The sequence below is a fragment of the Equus caballus genome, unplaced genomic scaffold (assembly GCF_041296265.1).
Source record: "Equus caballus isolate H_3958 breed thoroughbred unplaced genomic scaffold, TB-T2T haplotype2-0000673, whole genome shotgun sequence".
NCBI classification, from domain to species: domain Eukaryota; kingdom Metazoa; phylum Chordata; class Mammalia; order Perissodactyla; family Equidae; genus Equus; species Equus caballus.
Genome location: NW_027221961.1, coordinates 39027 through 56900, shown reverse-complemented (window position 1 = coordinate 56900; position 17874 = coordinate 39027). Strand labels below are relative to the sequence as shown.

Sequence of the window (17874 nt, the reverse complement as noted above, 5' to 3'; positions counted from 1 at the left end):
GCGCGGAGGCCTGGAGCAGCCCGGGGTGCGAGGAGGCGGGGCGGGGCGGGCGGCGGTGGGAAACGAGGGGTGGTGGGGGCGGGGATGGGGGCGGGGCGCCTGGCTGGGCGCTCTCCCCTCGCGGCCCGGGAACACTCCAGGCCGCCCTGGCCGCTCGGATCCGGCGATGGGTCGCAGGAGATGCGGCTGCTGGGAGGTGGGGGGCGCGGGGCACTTGGCCCGAGGCGTCGGGGCGTCGGGCCGCCGGGCCCGTGCTCCTCTGAGTCCCCTCCGGCCCGAGGGGCCTCCCAGCGGGAGCCCTGACCTCTGCGGCGCCGGCCGGGCCCCGACTTGCCCAAACCCAGGCGGAGCCACCGGCGCGACCAGAGGGCGTCAGCGGAAGCCCGCCGCGCTGCCCCTGAGGGCGCGGGGAGGCGGGGCGGCCACCCTTCCCCCCGCCAGCGCCGCCCAGGAGACCGGCACCCCGCCCCCAACCCGCCCCTCGCGGGGACCCTGGACAGCTCCTGCTGGCGCCAGCCCAGAGACCCAGAGACAGAGACAGAGACAGAGACACGGAGAAACAGAGAAACGGCGACACGGAGAGGATCCAAGACACGGACCTAGACAGACACCCACCCTGACCCAGAGAGGCTCTGCCCAAGAGCTCGCTTCCCCCCCAGGAGGGCGGTGGTGCTGGAGCTGGGCCCGGGCCAGGAGGCAGGGGCCCCGGGGCTGGCGATCACCCCTGGGGCCCTAGGCCGCGCAGACAGGCTCTCAGGAGTCCCGGGCTCCCGGCATCGCTGCCCCGCCATCGCCCAGGAACCACAGACAGGCACCGGAGCTCGCTGGCGCGCTCTGTCTGCGCTTGCGTGTGCGTGTGCGTGTGCGTGTGCGTGTTGTGCGAGTGGGTGTGTAGGCGTGTGTGTGTGTGTGTGTGTGTGCGCGCGCGCGCGCGCCTGTGTGTCTGTGTGCCTGTGTGTGTGCGCGTCCGGGTTTGCGTGTTCCTTTCTCTCCGCTTCTTCACTCTGGCTCTTTTCCTCTTTCTGCCGGGCACCCCCGACCTTACTGAGGTGATAGAAGGAGCAGGCAGAAAAGTCAGGGCCCAGAGAACTTGGCACGAGAAAGCAGCTCCATCTACCAGACATGTAGAAGCCCCTCCCCGACGACCGACCGCAGCGTCCCCGTTCTGCTCAAGTGCCGCTGGGGACGTTGCCCGGGATCTCCCGCCCGCTAGGTCACCGACGAAGGCGCCTCCGTTTTCCCAAGAGCGCGCTCGCGCCCAGGACGGAGGGAGGAGCAGCACGGTGTGACGACGGGGAGGAAGAGTCGCGTCCGAAGGCCCGTCGGTGCCTGCCGACGTCCCGGCTCTCCCTGTCTCGAGACCTCTGGGCTTCAGGGTTCTGTGCCGCAAGGCTTTCCCGCCGCACCCCCCGGGACCCAGGGCGCGCTGTGTGCGCTGCCCGTCTCCAGCGTTTGGGCCCTGTGGGCCTTCTTGCGTCCCACTGGAAAGGGGACCCTGGGACGGAGAGAAGACGGGCAGGGGGCGGGCTTCGGCAAAGAGAGCGACGGCCATCCACAGACGTCCGACGAGGCCCTCCGGGGCGCCAAGCTCTCCATTTTCCACGGCACGTGTCCTCGTCAGGTTCTGCCACCTCTCGCCGGCATGCGTAGGCACACCGCTGGTCTTGCGGCCCCAGAGGCGAGGAGGCGAACGCCCCGGAGGCCGAGATTGGCACCCGCGTTCTCGGCTGCTGGGTGGCCAGCACCTAGGAGAGTGTCTGGCCGGAAGCAGCCAGGCGATCGATCCCTGGGTGCTGGATGAGCCTCGGCGGCAAGAAGTAGGCTCGTGGGGAAGGACGGCGGCCGAGGCCCGGGCCCCCACCGAGGCCGCGCTCCGTGCTGAGCGGTCCGCTCCGTGTTTCCCGCTTGCGTTCTCACCAGCACTCGCCCCCGCAAGGAGGCACGAACTCCAGGACCCCCTCGCACCAGATGAGGAAAGCGCAGCTCAGGGAGGGCACGTCACTCGCGGGAGACGGCGGCCCTTGGGTTTCAGCTCAGGACTTCGGTCTCCCGAGCCTGCGTTTCGGGGCAAGGCTCCGGTCCCGCGCTCCGGGAAACTGACAGGGACGCAGTCCCGCTTCTCCCCGCAGAAGGTGCTCCTCGGAGATCAGATCCGGGGACCCGTCAGAACCACCCCGGGCACGAGCTGGCAGGGAGCGACGCGCACCGCCCCTCCCCCCCCATCCCGCAGCCCGCAGCCCGCAGCCCGCAGCCCGCAGCCCGCAGCCCGAGGAAGCGAGGAGCAGGCGATAGAGGCGCTGGGTTGGCAGGAGGGGAAACGGGGCCGGCAGGAGAAGCGAACCGCGGAGAGACTCCCTCCCAGGACGACGATGGCTGAACGGGGAGAGGAGGGAGCTCTGGGTCCTCTCTCGTCCTGCTTTGACCGGGATGTCCCCATTTTTCCACAGCGAGCGAGTATGGCTCTTGGATTCGGTGGGGAAGACGTGGTTTATCTGGAGGACTTTTCCCTTCGGGGGTTCAAAGTCCGTTCTCTGAGGCAAGGCTCCCTCTCTGCCTCCCTGTCCTTCCCATTCGCCTCCCCGGAAGCCAGCTCTCCTCCCGGTTTCCTGGATCCCTTGGCCACGGTCCTCTGTTGCAAACACAGGCAGGTGCAAAGAAGATGCGAAAGGCTGCCCGAGCCACGCGAACGGAAAGCTGAAGCCAGGGAGCCAGGAAGGGCTGGCTGCTGAGGGAGGACGTGTCCTGTCAGGAGGCTTTTCAACTCCCTCTGACAGATGCGGCCTGGAGGGGCGGGGCCCGGCCGGGGCCCTGGGGTGGTAGGGGTCGGGTGTGAGGGGGTGGGTGGGGAGGCGGGGGGAGGCGGGAAGAGAGGGAGGCCCCCGAGTGAGGGGACACCAAAAGCCTCAGCCATCAAGACTCCTCATCTTTGCATCCAGCGTTCTCAAACTCAAAACGAACGCAAGCTCATCCACCAGGAGCAACGTAGCAGCGTTTCCAAGCGAGGCAGGACCGCCCGAAGGCGAAAGCAGAATGGGATCCCAGTCAGGTGGAGCTTGAAACTCAGACCCACCCACCCCCCTACCCCCCCACCACCTCCCCCCCTCCCCCCCACCCCGGGAAGGGGGCTTCTGGAAGGAAAAGCGAGACAAACTGACAGGGACAAACTTAGGTCGGGAAAGGAGTGTTGATTGTGAATGAGCCTCTCAAGGACAAGCGAGCGGGTACCAGGTTTTAGAAGATGACCTGCAGCGGCACAGACGCCAGCAAAGGCAGAAGCCATCCCGTCTTGGGTGAGGTGCCCGAGACGCGCCTCTCTAACCCAGTCCGCCCTGTCCTTGGAGAAGCGGGCGGTGTCTGGAAAAGCCTGACCAGGTGTCTTTCCTCGGTGGGCGGGGCTGGTCGCTTTGGGACCCGTTTGGGCCTCCCGGCACCGCCGTGGAATCCGTTCCACCTGACAGGACGACTCTACCCGGCGGCTGGGGCGGCGGGGGCGGGGCGCCGAGGGAAGGGCTGGGGTGTCACCGGAGCGGGAGCCGAGCGGGTGGGAAGAGGCCGAGGCCAGAGGGAGCCGGCGGGCGGCGTGTGCGGCGTCGGGGTCCCGGTCCCGGTCCCGGTCCCGGTCCCGCCGGGCTGGCCCCGATTGGCCCTGGGTTCGGGTGGGGCCGCGAGCTGGAAGGGTTGGGCTGTGGCGGGGAGGGGTTGGGCCCTGCCCATGGGCGGCGCCGGCGGGCCCGCGGTGCGGAGGGTGGCGGGGGGGGGTGGGGGAGGGCTGGCTGGAGGGGTGGGGGGCGTCCGCGGAGGACGGAGGCCGGAGGCGGCAAAAGGCGAGGGAGGCAAAAGCCTACAGCACCCGGTATTCCCAGGCGGTCTCCCATCCAAGTACTAACCAGGCCCGACCCTGCTTAGCTTCCGAGATCAGACGAGATCGGGCGCGTTCAGGGTGGTATGGCCGTAGACGCTGGCGCCTGCCGCCGGCGCCCCTAAGAAGCCGCGCCGCGTCGCCCGGCCCGCGGCTCGCGCGCGCGCCCAGGCCTCTGTGACGCGCACCCGCCGCCGCCGGCGCCCCCTGCGCCCGCGCTCGGCCTGCCGCCTTCCTCCCGCTGCTGCCTCCCGCCGCGGCCGCCTCGGGCGCGGCCAGCGGGCCAGCCAAACCCTGCGCTGCCCCGCCCTGCTGCCCTCCCAGGGCGCGGAGGCCTGGAGCAGCCCGGGGTGCGAGGAGGCGGGGCGGGGCGGGCGGCGGTGGGAAACGAGGGGTGGTGGGGGCGGGGATGGGGGCGGGGCGCCTGGCTGGGCGCTCTCCCCTCGCGGCCCGGGAACACTCCAGGCCGCCCTGGCCGCTCGGATCCGGCGATGGGTCGCAGGAGATGCGGCTGCTGGGAGGTGGGGGGCGCGGGGCACTTGGCCCGAGGCGTCGGGGCGTCGGGCCGCCGGGCCCGTGCTCCTCTGAGTCCCCTCCGGCCCGAGGGGCCTCCCAGCGGGAGCCCTGACCTCTGCGGCGCCGGCCGGGCCCCGACTTGCCCAAACCCAGGCGGAGCCACCGGCGCGACCAGAGGGCGTCAGCGGAAGCCCGCCGCGCTGCCCCTGAGGGCGCGGGGAGGCGGGGCGGCCACCCTTCCCCCCGCCAGCGCCGCCCAGGAGACCGGCACCCCGCCCCCAACCCGCCCCTCGCGGGGACCCTGGACAGCTCCTGCTGGCGCCAGCCCAGAGACCCAGAGACAGAGACAGAGACAGAGACACGGAGAAACAGAGAAACGGCGACACGGAGAGGATCCAAGACACGGACCTAGACAGACACCCACCCTGACCCAGAGAGGCTCTGCCCAAGAGCTCGCTTCCCCCCCAGGAGGGCGGTGGTGCTGGAGCTGGGCCCGGGCCAGGAGGCAGGGGCCCCGGGGCTGGCGATCACCCCTGGGGCCCTAGGCCGCGCAGACAGGCTCTCAGGAGTCCCGGGCTCCCGGCATCGCTGCCCCGCCATCGCCCAGGAACCACAGACAGGCACCGGAGCTCGCTGGCGCGCTCTGTCTGCGCTTGCGTGTGCGTGTGCGTGTGCGTGTGCGTGTTGTGCGAGTGGGTGTGTAGGCGTGTGTGTGTGTGTGTGTGTGTGCGCGCGCGCGCGCGCCTGTGTGTCTGTGTGCCTGTGTGTGTGCGCGTCCGGGTTTGCGTGTTCCTTTCTCTCCGCTTCTTCACTCTGGCTCTTTTCCTCTTTCTGCCGGGCACCCCCGACCTTACTGAGGTGATAGAAGGAGCAGGCAGAAAAGTCAGGGCCCAGAGAACTTGGCACGAGAAAGCAGCTCCATCTACCAGACATGTAGAAGCCCCTCCCCGACGACCGACCGCAGCGTCCCCGTTCTGCTCAAGTGCCGCTGGGGACGTTGCCCGGGATCTCCCGCCCGCTAGGTCACCGACGAAGGCGCCTCCGTTTTCCCAAGAGCGCGCTCGCGCCCAGGACGGAGGGAGGAGCAGCACGGTGTGACGACGGGGAGGAAGAGTCGCGTCCGAAGGCCCGTCGGTGCCTGCCGACGTCCCGGCTCTCCCTGTCTCGAGACCTCTGGGCTTCAGGGTTCTGTGCCGCAAGGCTTTCCCGCCGCACCCCCCGGGACCCAGGGCGCGCTGTGTGCGCTGCCCGTCTCCAGCGTTTGGGCCCTGTGGGCCTTCTTGCGTCCCACTGGAAAGGGGACCCTGGGACGGAGAGAAGACGGGCAGGGGGCGGGCTTCGGCAAAGAGAGCGACGGCCATCCACAGACGTCCGACGAGGCCCTCCGGGGCGCCAAGCTCTCCATTTTCCACGGCACGTGTCCTCGTCAGGTTCTGCCACCTCTCGCCGGCATGCGTAGGCACACCGCTGGTCTTGCGGCCCCAGAGGCGAGGAGGCGAACGCCCCGGAGGCCGAGATTGGCACCCGCGTTCTCGGCTGCTGGGTGGCCAGCACCTAGGAGAGTGTCTGGCCGGAAGCAGCCAGGCGATCGATCCCTGGGTGCTGGATGAGCCTCGGCGGCAAGAAGTAGGCTCGTGGGGAAGGACGGCGGCCGAGGCCCGGGCCCCCACCGAGGCCGCGCTCCGTGCTGAGCGGTCCGCTCCGTGTTTCCCGCTTGCGTTCTCACCAGCACTCGCCCCCGCAAGGAGGCACGAACTCCAGGACCCCCTCGCACCAGATGAGGAAAGCGCAGCTCAGGGAGGGCACGTCACTCGCGGGAGACGGCGGCCCTTGGGTTTCAGCTCAGGACTTCGGTCTCCCGAGCCTGCGTTTCGGGGCAAGGCTCCGGTCCCGCGCTCCGGGAAACTGACAGGGACGCAGTCCCGCTTCTCCCCGCAGAAGGTGCTCCTCGGAGATCAGATCCGGGGACCCGTCAGAACCACCCCGGGCACGAGCTGGCAGGGAGCGACGCGCACCGCCCCTCCCCCCCCATCCCGCAGCCCGCAGCCCGCAGCCCGCAGCCCGCAGCCCGCAGCCCGAGGAAGCGAGGAGCAGGCGATAGAGGCGCTGGGTTGGCAGGAGGGGAAACGGGGCCGGCAGGAGAAGCGAACCGCGGAGAGACTCCCTCCCAGGACGACGATGGCTGAACGGGGAGAGGAGGGAGCTCTGGGTCCTCTCTCGTCCTGCTTTGACCGGGATGTCCCCATTTTTCCACAGCGAGCGAGTATGGCTCTTGGATTCGGTGGGGAAGACGTGGTTTATCTGGAGGACTTTTCCCTTCGGGGGTTCAAAGTCCGTTCTCTGAGGCAAGGCTCCCTCTCTGCCTCCCTGTCCTTCCCATTCGCCTCCCCGGAAGCCAGCTCTCCTCCCGGTTTCCTGGATCCCTTGGCCACGGTCCTCTGTTGCAAACACAGGCAGGTGCAAAGAAGATGCGAAAGGCTGCCCGAGCCACGCGAACGGAAAGCTGAAGCCAGGGAGCCAGGAAGGGCTGGCTGCTGAGGGAGGACGTGTCCTGTCAGGAGGCTTTTCAACTCCCTCTGACAGATGCGGCCTGGAGGGGCGGGGCCCGGCCGGGGCCCTGGGGTGGTAGGGGTCGGGTGTGAGGGGGTGGGTGGGGAGGCGGGGGGAGGCGGGAAGAGAGGGAGGCCCCCGAGTGAGGGGACACCAAAAGCCTCAGCCATCAAGACTCCTCATCTTTGCATCCAGCGTTCTCAAACTCAAAACGAACGCAAGCTCATCCACCAGGAGCAACGTAGCAGCGTTTCCAAGCGAGGCAGGACCGCCCGAAGGCGAAAGCAGAATGGGATCCCAGTCAGGTGGAGCTTGAAACTCAGACCCACCCACCCCCCTACCCCCCCACCACCTCCCCCCCTCCCCCCCACCCCGGGAAGGGGGCTTCTGGAAGGAAAAGCGAGACAAACTGACAGGGACAAACTTAGGTCGGGAAAGGAGTGTTGATTGTGAATGAGCCTCTCAAGGACAAGCGAGCGGGTACCAGGTTTTAGAAGATGACCTGCAGCGGCACAGACGCCAGCAAAGGCAGAAGCCATCCCGTCTTGGGTGAGGTGCCCGAGACGCGCCTCTCTAACCCAGTCCGCCCTGTCCTTGGAGAAGCGGGCGGTGTCTGGAAAAGCCTGACCAGGTGTCTTTCCTCGGTGGGCGGGGCTGGTCGCTTTGGGACCCGTTTGGGCCTCCCGGCACCGCCGTGGAATCCGTTCCACCTGACAGGACGACTCTACCCGGCGGCTGGGGCGGCGGGGGCGGGGCGCCGAGGGAAGGGCTGGGGTGTCACCGGAGCGGGAGCCGAGCGGGTGGGAAGAGGCCGAGGCCAGAGGGAGCCGGCGGGCGGCGTGTGCGGCGTCGGGGTCCCGGTCCCGGTCCCGGTCCCGGTCCCGCCGGGCTGGCCCCGATTGGCCCTGGGTTCGGGTGGGGCCGCGAGCTGGAAGGGTTGGGCTGTGGCGGGGAGGGGTTGGGCCCTGCCCATGGGCGGCGCCGGCGGGCCCGCGGTGCGGAGGGTGGCGGGGGGGGGTGGGGGAGGGCTGGCTGGAGGGGTGGGGGGCGTCCGCGGAGGACGGAGGCCGGAGGCGGCAAAAGGCGAGGGAGGCAAAAGCCTACAGCACCCGGTATTCCCAGGCGGTCTCCCATCCAAGTACTAACCAGGCCCGACCCTGCTTAGCTTCCGAGATCAGACGAGATCGGGCGCGTTCAGGGTGGTATGGCCGTAGACGCTGGCGCCTGCCGCCGGCGCCCCTAAGAAGCCGCGCCGCGTCGCCCGGCCCGCGGCTCGCGCGCGCGCCCAGGCCTCTGTGACGCGCACCCGCCGCCGCCGGCGCCCCCTGCGCCCGCGCTCGGCCTGCCGCCTTCCTCCCGCTGCTGCCTCCCGCCGCGGCCGCCTCGGGCGCGGCCAGCGGGCCAGCCAAACCCTGCGCTGCCCCGCCCTGCTGCCCTCCCAGGGCGCGGAGGCCTGGAGCAGCCCGGGGTGCGAGGAGGCGGGGCGGGGCGGGCGGCGGTGGGAAACGAGGGGTGGTGGGGGCGGGGATGGGGGCGGGGCGCCTGGCTGGGCGCTCTCCCCTCGCGGCCCGGGAACACTCCAGGCCGCCCTGGCCGCTCGGATCCGGCGATGGGTCGCAGGAGATGCGGCTGCTGGGAGGTGGGGGGCGCGGGGCACTTGGCCCGAGGCGTCGGGGCGTCGGGCCGCCGGGCCCGTGCTCCTCTGAGTCCCCTCCGGCCCGAGGGGCCTCCCAGCGGGAGCCCTGACCTCTGCGGCGCCGGCCGGGCCCCGACTTGCCCAAACCCAGGCGGAGCCACCGGCGCGACCAGAGGGCGTCAGCGGAAGCCCGCCGCGCTGCCCCTGAGGGCGCGGGGAGGCGGGGCGGCCACCCTTCCCCCCGCCAGCGCCGCCCAGGAGACCGGCACCCCGCCCCCAACCCGCCCCTCGCGGGGACCCTGGACAGCTCCTGCTGGCGCCAGCCCAGAGACCCAGAGACAGAGACAGAGACAGAGACACGGAGAAACAGAGAAACGGCGACACGGAGAGGATCCAAGACACGGACCTAGACAGACACCCACCCTGACCCAGAGAGGCTCTGCCCAAGAGCTCGCTTCCCCCCCAGGAGGGCGGTGGTGCTGGAGCTGGGCCCGGGCCAGGAGGCAGGGGCCCCGGGGCTGGCGATCACCCCTGGGGCCCTAGGCCGCGCAGACAGGCTCTCAGGAGTCCCGGGCTCCCGGCATCGCTGCCCCGCCATCGCCCAGGAACCACAGACAGGCACCGGAGCTCGCTGGCGCGCTCTGTCTGCGCTTGCGTGTGCGTGTGCGTGTGCGTGTGCGTGTTGTGCGAGTGGGTGTGTAGGCGTGTGTGTGTGTGTGTGTGTGTGCGCGCGCGCGCGCGCCTGTGTGTCTGTGTGCCTGTGTGTGTGCGCGTCCGGGTTTGCGTGTTCCTTTCTCTCCGCTTCTTCACTCTGGCTCTTTTCCTCTTTCTGCCGGGCACCCCCGACCTTACTGAGGTGATAGAAGGAGCAGGCAGAAAAGTCAGGGCCCAGAGAACTTGGCACGAGAAAGCAGCTCCATCTACCAGACATGTAGAAGCCCCTCCCCGACGACCGACCGCAGCGTCCCCGTTCTGCTCAAGTGCCGCTGGGGACGTTGCCCGGGATCTCCCGCCCGCTAGGTCACCGACGAAGGCGCCTCCGTTTTCCCAAGAGCGCGCTCGCGCCCAGGACGGAGGGAGGAGCAGCACGGTGTGACGACGGGGAGGAAGAGTCGCGTCCGAAGGCCCGTCGGTGCCTGCCGACGTCCCGGCTCTCCCTGTCTCGAGACCTCTGGGCTTCAGGGTTCTGTGCCGCAAGGCTTTCCCGCCGCACCCCCCGGGACCCAGGGCGCGCTGTGTGCGCTGCCCGTCTCCAGCGTTTGGGCCCTGTGGGCCTTCTTGCGTCCCACTGGAAAGGGGACCCTGGGACGGAGAGAAGACGGGCAGGGGGCGGGCTTCGGCAAAGAGAGCGACGGCCATCCACAGACGTCCGACGAGGCCCTCCGGGGCGCCAAGCTCTCCATTTTCCACGGCACGTGTCCTCGTCAGGTTCTGCCACCTCTCGCCGGCATGCGTAGGCACACCGCTGGTCTTGCGGCCCCAGAGGCGAGGAGGCGAACGCCCCGGAGGCCGAGATTGGCACCCGCGTTCTCGGCTGCTGGGTGGCCAGCACCTAGGAGAGTGTCTGGCCGGAAGCAGCCAGGCGATCGATCCCTGGGTGCTGGATGAGCCTCGGCGGCAAGAAGTAGGCTCGTGGGGAAGGACGGCGGCCGAGGCCCGGGCCCCCACCGAGGCCGCGCTCCGTGCTGAGCGGTCCGCTCCGTGTTTCCCGCTTGCGTTCTCACCAGCACTCGCCCCCGCAAGGAGGCACGAACTCCAGGACCCCCTCGCACCAGATGAGGAAAGCGCAGCTCAGGGAGGGCACGTCACTCGCGGGAGACGGCGGCCCTTGGGTTTCAGCTCAGGACTTCGGTCTCCCGAGCCTGCGTTTCGGGGCAAGGCTCCGGTCCCGCGCTCCGGGAAACTGACAGGGACGCAGTCCCGCTTCTCCCCGCAGAAGGTGCTCCTCGGAGATCAGATCCGGGGACCCGTCAGAACCACCCCGGGCACGAGCTGGCAGGGAGCGACGCGCACCGCCCCTCCCCCCCCATCCCGCAGCCCGCAGCCCGCAGCCCGCAGCCCGCAGCCCGCAGCCCGAGGAAGCGAGGAGCAGGCGATAGAGGCGCTGGGTTGGCAGGAGGGGAAACGGGGCCGGCAGGAGAAGCGAACCGCGGAGAGACTCCCTCCCAGGACGACGATGGCTGAACGGGGAGAGGAGGGAGCTTTGGGTCCTCTCTCGTCCTGCTTTGACCGGGATGTCCCCATTTTTCCACAGCGAGCGAGTATGGCTCTTGGATTCGGTGGGGAAGACGTGGTTTATCTGGAGGACTTTTCCCTTCGGGGGTTCAAAGTCCGTTCTCTGAGGCAAGGCTCCCTCTCTGCCTCCCTGTCCTTCCCATTCGCCTCCCCGGAAGCCAGCTCTCCTCCCGGTTTCCTGGATCCCTTGGCCACGGTCCTCTGTTGCAAACACAGGCAGGTGCAAAGAAGATGCGAAAGGCTGCCCGAGCCACGCGAACGGAAAGCTGAAGCCAGGGAGCCAGGAAGGGCTGGCTGCTGAGGGAGGACGTGTCCTGTCAGGAGGCTTTTCAACTCCCTCTGACAGATGCGGCCTGGAGGGGCGGGGCCCGGCCGGGGCCCTGGGGTGGTAGGGGTCGGGTGTGAGGGGGTGGGTGGGGAGGCGGGGGGAGGCGGGAAGAGAGGGAGGCCCCCGAGTGAGGGGACACCAAAAGCCTCAGCCATCAAGACTCCTCATCTTTGCATCCAGCGTTCTCAAACTCAAAACGAACGCAAGCTCATCCACCAGGAGCAACGTAGCAGCGTTTCCAAGCGAGGCAGGACCGCCCGAAGGCGAAAGCAGAATGGGATCCCAGTCAGGTGGAGCTTGAAACTCAGACCCACCCACCCCCCTACCCCCCCACCACCTCCCCCCCTCCCCCCCACCCCGGGAAGGGGGCTTCTGGAAGGAAAAGCGAGACAAACTGACAGGGACAAACTTAGGTCGGGAAAGGAGTGTTGATTGTGAATGAGCCTCTCAAGGACAAGCGAGCGGGTACCAGGTTTTAGAAGATGACCTGCAGCGGCACAGACGCCAGCAAAGGCAGAAGCCATCCCGTCTTGGGTGAGGTGCCCGAGACGCGCCTCTCTAACCCAGTCCGCCCTGTCCTTGGAGAAGTGGGCGGTGTCTGGAAAAGCCTGACCAGGTGTCTTTCCTCGGTGGGCGGGGCTGGTCGCTTTGGGACCCGTTTGGGCCTCCCGGCACCGCCGTGGAATCCGTTCCACCTGACAGGACGACTCTACCCGGCGGCTGGGGCGGCGGGGGCGGGGCGCCGAGGGAAGGGCTGGGGTGTCACCGGAGCGGGAGCCGAGCGGGTGGGAAGAGGCCGAGGCCAGAGGGAGCCGGCGGGCGGCGTGTGCGGCGTCGGGGTCCCGGTCCCGGTCCCGGTCCCGGTCCCGCCGGGCTGGCCCCGATTGGCCCTGGGTTCGGGTGGGGCCGCGAGCTGGAAGGGTTGGGCTGTGGCGGGGAGGGGTTGGGCCCTGCCCATGGGCGGCGCCGGCGGGCCCGCGGTGCGGAGGGTGGCGGGGGGGGTGGGGGAGGGCTGGCTGGAGGGGTGGGGGGCGTCCGCGGAGGACGGAGGCCGGAGGCGGCAAAAGGCGAGGGAGGCAAAAGCCTACAGCACCCGGTATTCCCAGGCGGTCTCCCATCCAAGTACTAACCAGGCCCGACCCTGCTTAGCTTCCGAGATCAGACGAGATCGGGCGCGTTCAGGGTGGTATGGCCGTAGACGCTGGCGCCTGCCGCCGGCGCCCCTAAGAAGCCGCGCCGCGTCGCCCGGCCCGCGGCTCGCGCGCGCGCCCAGGCCTCTGTGACGCGCACCCGCCGCCGCCGGCGCCCCCTGCGCCCGCGCTCGGCCTGCCGCCTTCCTCCCGCTGCTGCCTCCCGCCGCGGCCGCCTCGGGCGCGGCCAGCGGGCCAGCCAAACCCTGCGCTGCCCCGCCCTGCTGCCCTCCCAGGGCGCGGAGGCCTGGAGCAGCCCGGGGTGCGAGGAGGCGGGGCGGGGCGGGCGGCGGTGGGAAACGAGGGGTGGTGGGGGCGGGGATGGGGGCGGGGCGCCTGGCTGGGCGCTCTCCCCTCGCGGCCCGGGAACACTCCAGGCCGCCCTGGCCGCTCGGATCCGGCGATGGGTCGCAGGAGATGCGGCTGCTGGGAGGTGGGGGGCGCGGGGCACTTGGCCCGAGGCGTCGGGGCGTCGGGCCGCCGGGCCCGTGCTCCTCTGAGTCCCCTCCGGCCCGAGGGGCCTCCCAGCGGGAGCCCTGACCTCTGCGGCGCCGGCCGGGCCCCGACTTGCCCAAACCCAGGCGGAGCCACCGGCGCGACCAGAGGGCGTCAGCGGAAGCCCGCCGCGCTGCCCCTGAGGGCGCGGGGAGGCGGGGCGGCCACCCTTCCCCCCGCCAGCGCCGCCCAGGAGACCGGCACCCCGCCCCCAACCCGCCCCTCGCGGGGACCCTGGACAGCTCCTGCTGGCGCCAGCCCAGAGACCCAGAGACAGAGACAGAGACAGAGACACGGAGAAACAGAGAAACGGCGACACGGAGAGGATCCAAGACACGGACCTAGACAGACACCCACCCTGACCCAGAGAGGCTCTGCCCAAGAGCTCGCTTCCCCCCCAGGAGGGCGGTGGTGCTGGAGCTGGGCCCGGGCCAGGAGGCAGGGGCCCCGGGGCTGGCGATCACCCCTGGGGCCCTAGGCCGCGCAGACAGGCTCTCAGGAGTCCCGGGCTCCCGGCATCGCTGCCCCGCCATCGCCCAGGAACCACAGACAGGCACCGGAGCTCGCTGGCGCGCTCTGTCTGCGCTTGCGTGTGCGTGTGCGTGTGCGTGTGCGTGTTGTGCGAGTGGGTGTGTAGGCGTGTGTGTGTGTGTGTGTGTGTGCGCGCGCGCGCGCGCCTGTGTGTCTGTGTGCCTGTGTGTGTGCGCGTCCGGGTTTGCGTGTTCCTTTCTCTCCGCTTCTTCACTCTGGCTCTTTTCCTCTTTCTGCCGGGCACCCCCGACCTTACTGAGGTGATAGAAGGAGCAGGCAGAAAAGTCAGGGCCCAGAGAACTTGGCACGAGAAAGCAGCTCCATCTACCAGACATGTAGAAGCCCCTCCCCGACGACCGACCGCAGCGTCCCCGTTCTGCTCAAGTGCCGCTGGGGACGTTGCCCGGGATCTCCCGCCCGCTAGGTCACCGACGAAGGCGCCTCCGTTTTCCCAAGAGCGCGCTCGCGCCCAGGACGGAGGGAGGAGCAGCACGGTGTGACGACGGGGAGGAAGAGTCGCGTCCGAAGGCCCGTCGGTGCCTGCCGACGTCCCGGCTCTCCCTGTCTCGAGACCTCTGGGCTTCAGGGTTCTGTGCCGCAAGGCTTTCCCGCCGCACCCCCCGGGACCCAGGGCGCGCTGTGTGCGCTGCCCGTCTCCAGCGTTTGGGCCCTGTGGGCCTTCTTGCGTCCCACTGGAAAGGGGACCCTGGGACGGAGAGAAGACGGGCAGGGGGCGGGCTTCGGCAAAGAGAGCGACGGCCATCCACAGACGTCCGACGAGGCCCTCCGGGGCGCCAAGCTCTCCATTTTCCACGGCACGTGTCCTCGTCAGGTTCTGCCACCTCTCGCCGGCATGCGTAGGCACACCGCTGGTCTTGCGGCCCCAGAGGCGAGGAGGCGAACGCCCCGGAGGCCGAGATTGGCACCCGCGTTCTCGGCTGCTGGGTGGCCAGCACCTAGGAGAGTGTCTGGCCGGAAGCAGCCAGGCGATCGATCCCTGGGTGCTGGATGAGCCTCGGCGGCAAGAAGTAGGCTCGTGGGGAAGGACGGCGGCCGAGGCCCGGGCCCCCACCGAGGCCGCGCTCCGTGCTGAGCGGTCCGCTCCGTGTTTCCCGCTTGCGTTCTCACCAGCACTCGCCCCCGCAAGGAGGCACGAACTCCAGGACCCCCTCGCACCAGATGAGGAAAGCGCAGCTCAGGGAGGGCACGTCACTCGCGGGAGACGGCGGCCCTTGGGTTTCAGCTCAGGACTTCGGTCTCCCGAGCCTGCGTTTCGGGGCAAGGCTCCGGTCCCGCGCTCCGGGAAACTGACAGGGACGCAGTCCCGCTTCTCCCCGCAGAAGGTGCTCCTCGGAGATCAGATCCGGGGACCCGTCAGAACCACCCCGGGCACGAGCTGGCAGGGAGCGACGCGCACCGCCCCTCCCCCCCCATCCCGCAGCCCGCAGCCCGCAGCCCGCAGCCCGCAGCCCGCAGCCCGAGGAAGCGAGGAGCAGGCGATAGAGGCGCTGGGTTGGCAGGAGGGGAAACGGGGCCGGCAGGAGAAGCGAACCGCGGAGAGACTCCCTCCCAGGACGACGATGGCTGAACGGGGAGAGGAGGGAGCTTTGGGTCCTCTCTCGTCCTGCTTTGACCGGGATGTCCCCATTTTTCCACAGCGAGCGAGTATGGCTCTTGGATTCGGTGGGGAAGACGTGGTTTATCTGGAGGACTTTTCCCTTCGGGGGTTCAAAGTCCGTTCTCTGAGGCAAGGCTCCCTCTCTGCCTCCCTGTCCTTCCCATTCGCCTCCCCGGAAGCCAGCTCTCCTCCCGGTTTCCTGGATCCCTTGGCCACGGTCCTCTGTTGCAAACACAGGCAGGTGCAAAGAAGATGCGAAAGGCTGCCCGAGCCACGCGAACGGAAAGCTGAAGCCAGGGAGCCAGGAAGGGCTGGCTGCTGAGGGAGGACGTGTCCTGTCAGGAGGCTTTTCAACTCCCTCTGACAGATGCGGCCTGGAGGGGCGGGGCCCGGCCGGGGCCCTGGGGTGGTAGGGGTCGGGTGTGAGGGGGTGGGTGGGGAGGCGGGGGGAGGCGGGAAGAGAGGGAGGCCCCCGAGTGAGGGGACACCAAAAGCCTCAGCCATCAAGACTCCTCATCTTTGCATCCAGCGTTCTCAAACTCAAAACGAACGCAAGCTCATCCACCAGGAGCAACGTAGCAGCGTTTCCAAGCGAGGCAGGACCGCCCGAAGGCGAAAGCAGAATGGGATCCCAGTCAGGTGGAGCTTGAAACTCAGACCCACCCACCCCCCTACCCCCCCACCACCTCCCCCCCTCCCCCCCACCCCGGGAAGGGGGCTTCTGGAAGGAAAAGCGAGACAAACTGACAGGGACAAACTTAGGTCGGGAAAGGAGTGTTGATTGTGAATGAGCCTCTCAAGGACAAGCGAGCGGGTACCAGGTTTTAGAAGATGACCTGCAGCGGCACAGACGCCAGCAAAGGCAGAAGCCATCCCGTCTTGGGTGAGGTGCCCGAGACGCGCCTCTCTAACCCAGTCCGCCCTGTCCTTGGAGAAGCGGGCGGTGTCTGGAAAAGCCTGACCAGGTGTCTTTCCTCGGTGGGCGGGGCTGGTCGCTTTGGGACCCGTTTGGGCCTCCCGGCACCGCCGTGGAATCCGTTCCACCTGACAGGACGACTCTACCCGGCGGCTGGGGCGGCGGGGGCGGGGCGCCGAGGGAAGGGCTGGGGTGTCACCGGAGCGGGAGCCGAGCGGGTGGGAAGAGGCCGAGGCCAGAGGGAGCCGGCGGGCGGCGTGTGCGGCGTCGGGGTCCCGGTCCCGGTCCCGGTCCCGGTCCCGCCGGGCTGGCCCCGATTGGCCCTGGGTTCGGGTGGGGCCGCGAGCTGGAAGGGTTGGGCTGTGGCGGGGAGGGGTTGGGCCCTGCCCATGGGCGGCGCCGGCGGGCCCGCGGTGCGGAGGGTGGCGGGGGGGGTGGGGGAGGGCTGGCTGGAGGGGTGGGGGGCGTCCGCGGAGGACGGAGGCCGGAGGCGGCAAAAGGCGAGGGAGGCAAAAGCCTACAGCACCCGGTATTCCCAGGCGGTCTCCCATCCAAGTACTAACCAGGCCCGACCCTGCTTAGCTTCCGAGATCAGACGAGATCGGGCGCGTTCAGGGTGGTATGGCCGTAGACGCTGGCGCCTGCCGCCGGCGCCCCTAAGAAGCCGCGCCGCGTCGCCCGGCCCGCGGCTCGCGCGCGCGCCCAGGCCTCTGTGACGCGCACCCGCCGCCGCCGGCGCCCCCTGCGCCCGCGCTCGGCCTGCCGCCTTCCTCCCGCTGCTGCCTCCCGCCGCGGCCGCCTCGGGCGCGGCCAGCGGGCCAGCCAAACCCTGCGCTGCCCCGCCCTGCTGCCCTCCCAGGGCGCGGAGGCCTGGAGCAGCCCGGGGTGCGAGGAGGCGGGGCGGGGCGGGCGGCGGTGGGAAACGAGGGGTGGTGGGGGCGGGGATGGGGGCGGGGCGCCTGGCTGGGCGCTCTCCCCTCGCGGCCCGGGAACACTCCAGGCCGCCCTGGCCGCTCGGATCCGGCGATGGGTCGCAGGAGATGCGGCTGCTGGGAGGTGGGGGGCGCGGGGCACTTGGCCCGAGGCGTCGGGGCGTCGGGCCGCCGGGCCCGTGCTCCTCTGAGTCCCCTCCGGCCCGAGGGGCCTCCCAGCGGGAGCCCTGACCTCTGCGGCGCCGGCCGGGCCCCGACTTGCCCAAACCCAGGCGGAGCCACCGGCGCGACCAGAGGGCGTCAGCGGAAGCCCGCCGCGCTGCCCCTGAGGGCGCGGGGAGGCGGGGCGGCCACCCTTCCCCCCGCCAGCGCCGCCCAGGAGACCGGCACCCCGCCCCCAACCCGCCCCTCGCGGGGACCCTGGACAGCTCCTGCTGGCGCCAGCCCAGAGACCCAGAGACAGAGACAGAGACAGAGACACGGAGAAACAGAGAAACGGCGACACGGAGAGGATCCAAGACACGGACCTAGACAGACACCCACCCTGACCCAGAGAGGCTCTGCCCAAGAGCTCGCTTCCCCCCCAGGAGGGCGGTGGTGCTGGAGCTGGGCCCGGGCCAGGAGGCAGGGGCCCCGGGGCTGGCGATCACCCCTGGGGCCCTAGGCCGCGCAGACAGGCTCTCAGGAGTCCCGGGCTCCCGGCATCGCTGCCCCGCCATCGCCCAGGAACCACAGACAGGCACCGGAGCTCGCTGGCGCGCTCTGTCTGCGCTTGCGTGTGCGTGTGCGTGTGCGTGTGCGTGTTGTGCGAGTGGGTGTGTAGGCGTGTGTGTGTGTGTGTGTGTGTGCGCGCGCGCGCGCGCCTGTGTGTCTGTGTGCCTGTGTGTGTGCGCGTCCGGGTTTGCGTGTTCCTTTCTCTCCGCTTCTTCACTCTGGCTCTTTTCCTCTTTCTGCCGGGCACCCCCGACCTTACTGAGGTGATAGAAGGAGCAGGCAGAAAAGTCAGGGCCCAGAGAACTTGGCACGAGAAAGCAGCTCCATCTACCAGACATGTAGAAGCCCCTCCCC

The 17874-nt window shown here is 69.9% G+C and overlaps 4 non-coding genes across 4 annotated transcripts; all 4 read right to left on the bottom strand.

Annotated features, from left to right (window-relative positions):
• Window positions 1–3838: 3838 nt before the first annotated feature.
• On the bottom strand, window positions 3839–3957 carry LOC138922240 (5S ribosomal RNA). Its single transcript, XR_011435305.1, has one exon. It is a non-coding gene; the product is annotated as a 5S ribosomal RNA (ribosomal RNA).
• A 4065-nt stretch (window positions 3958–8022) lies between these two features.
• LOC138922239 (5S ribosomal RNA) lies at window positions 8023–8141 on the bottom strand. The gene has a single exon (XR_011435304.1). It is a non-coding gene; the product is annotated as a 5S ribosomal RNA (ribosomal RNA).
• A 4064-nt stretch (window positions 8142–12205) lies between these two features.
• On the bottom strand, window positions 12206–12324 carry LOC138922238 (5S ribosomal RNA). The gene has a single exon (XR_011435303.1). It is a non-coding gene; the product is annotated as a 5S ribosomal RNA (ribosomal RNA).
• Window positions 12325–16388: 4064 nt separating this feature from the next.
• On the bottom strand, window positions 16389–16507 carry LOC138922237 (5S ribosomal RNA). The gene has a single exon (XR_011435302.1). It is a non-coding gene; the product is annotated as a 5S ribosomal RNA (ribosomal RNA).
• Between the last annotated feature and the right edge of the window lie 1367 nt (window positions 16508–17874).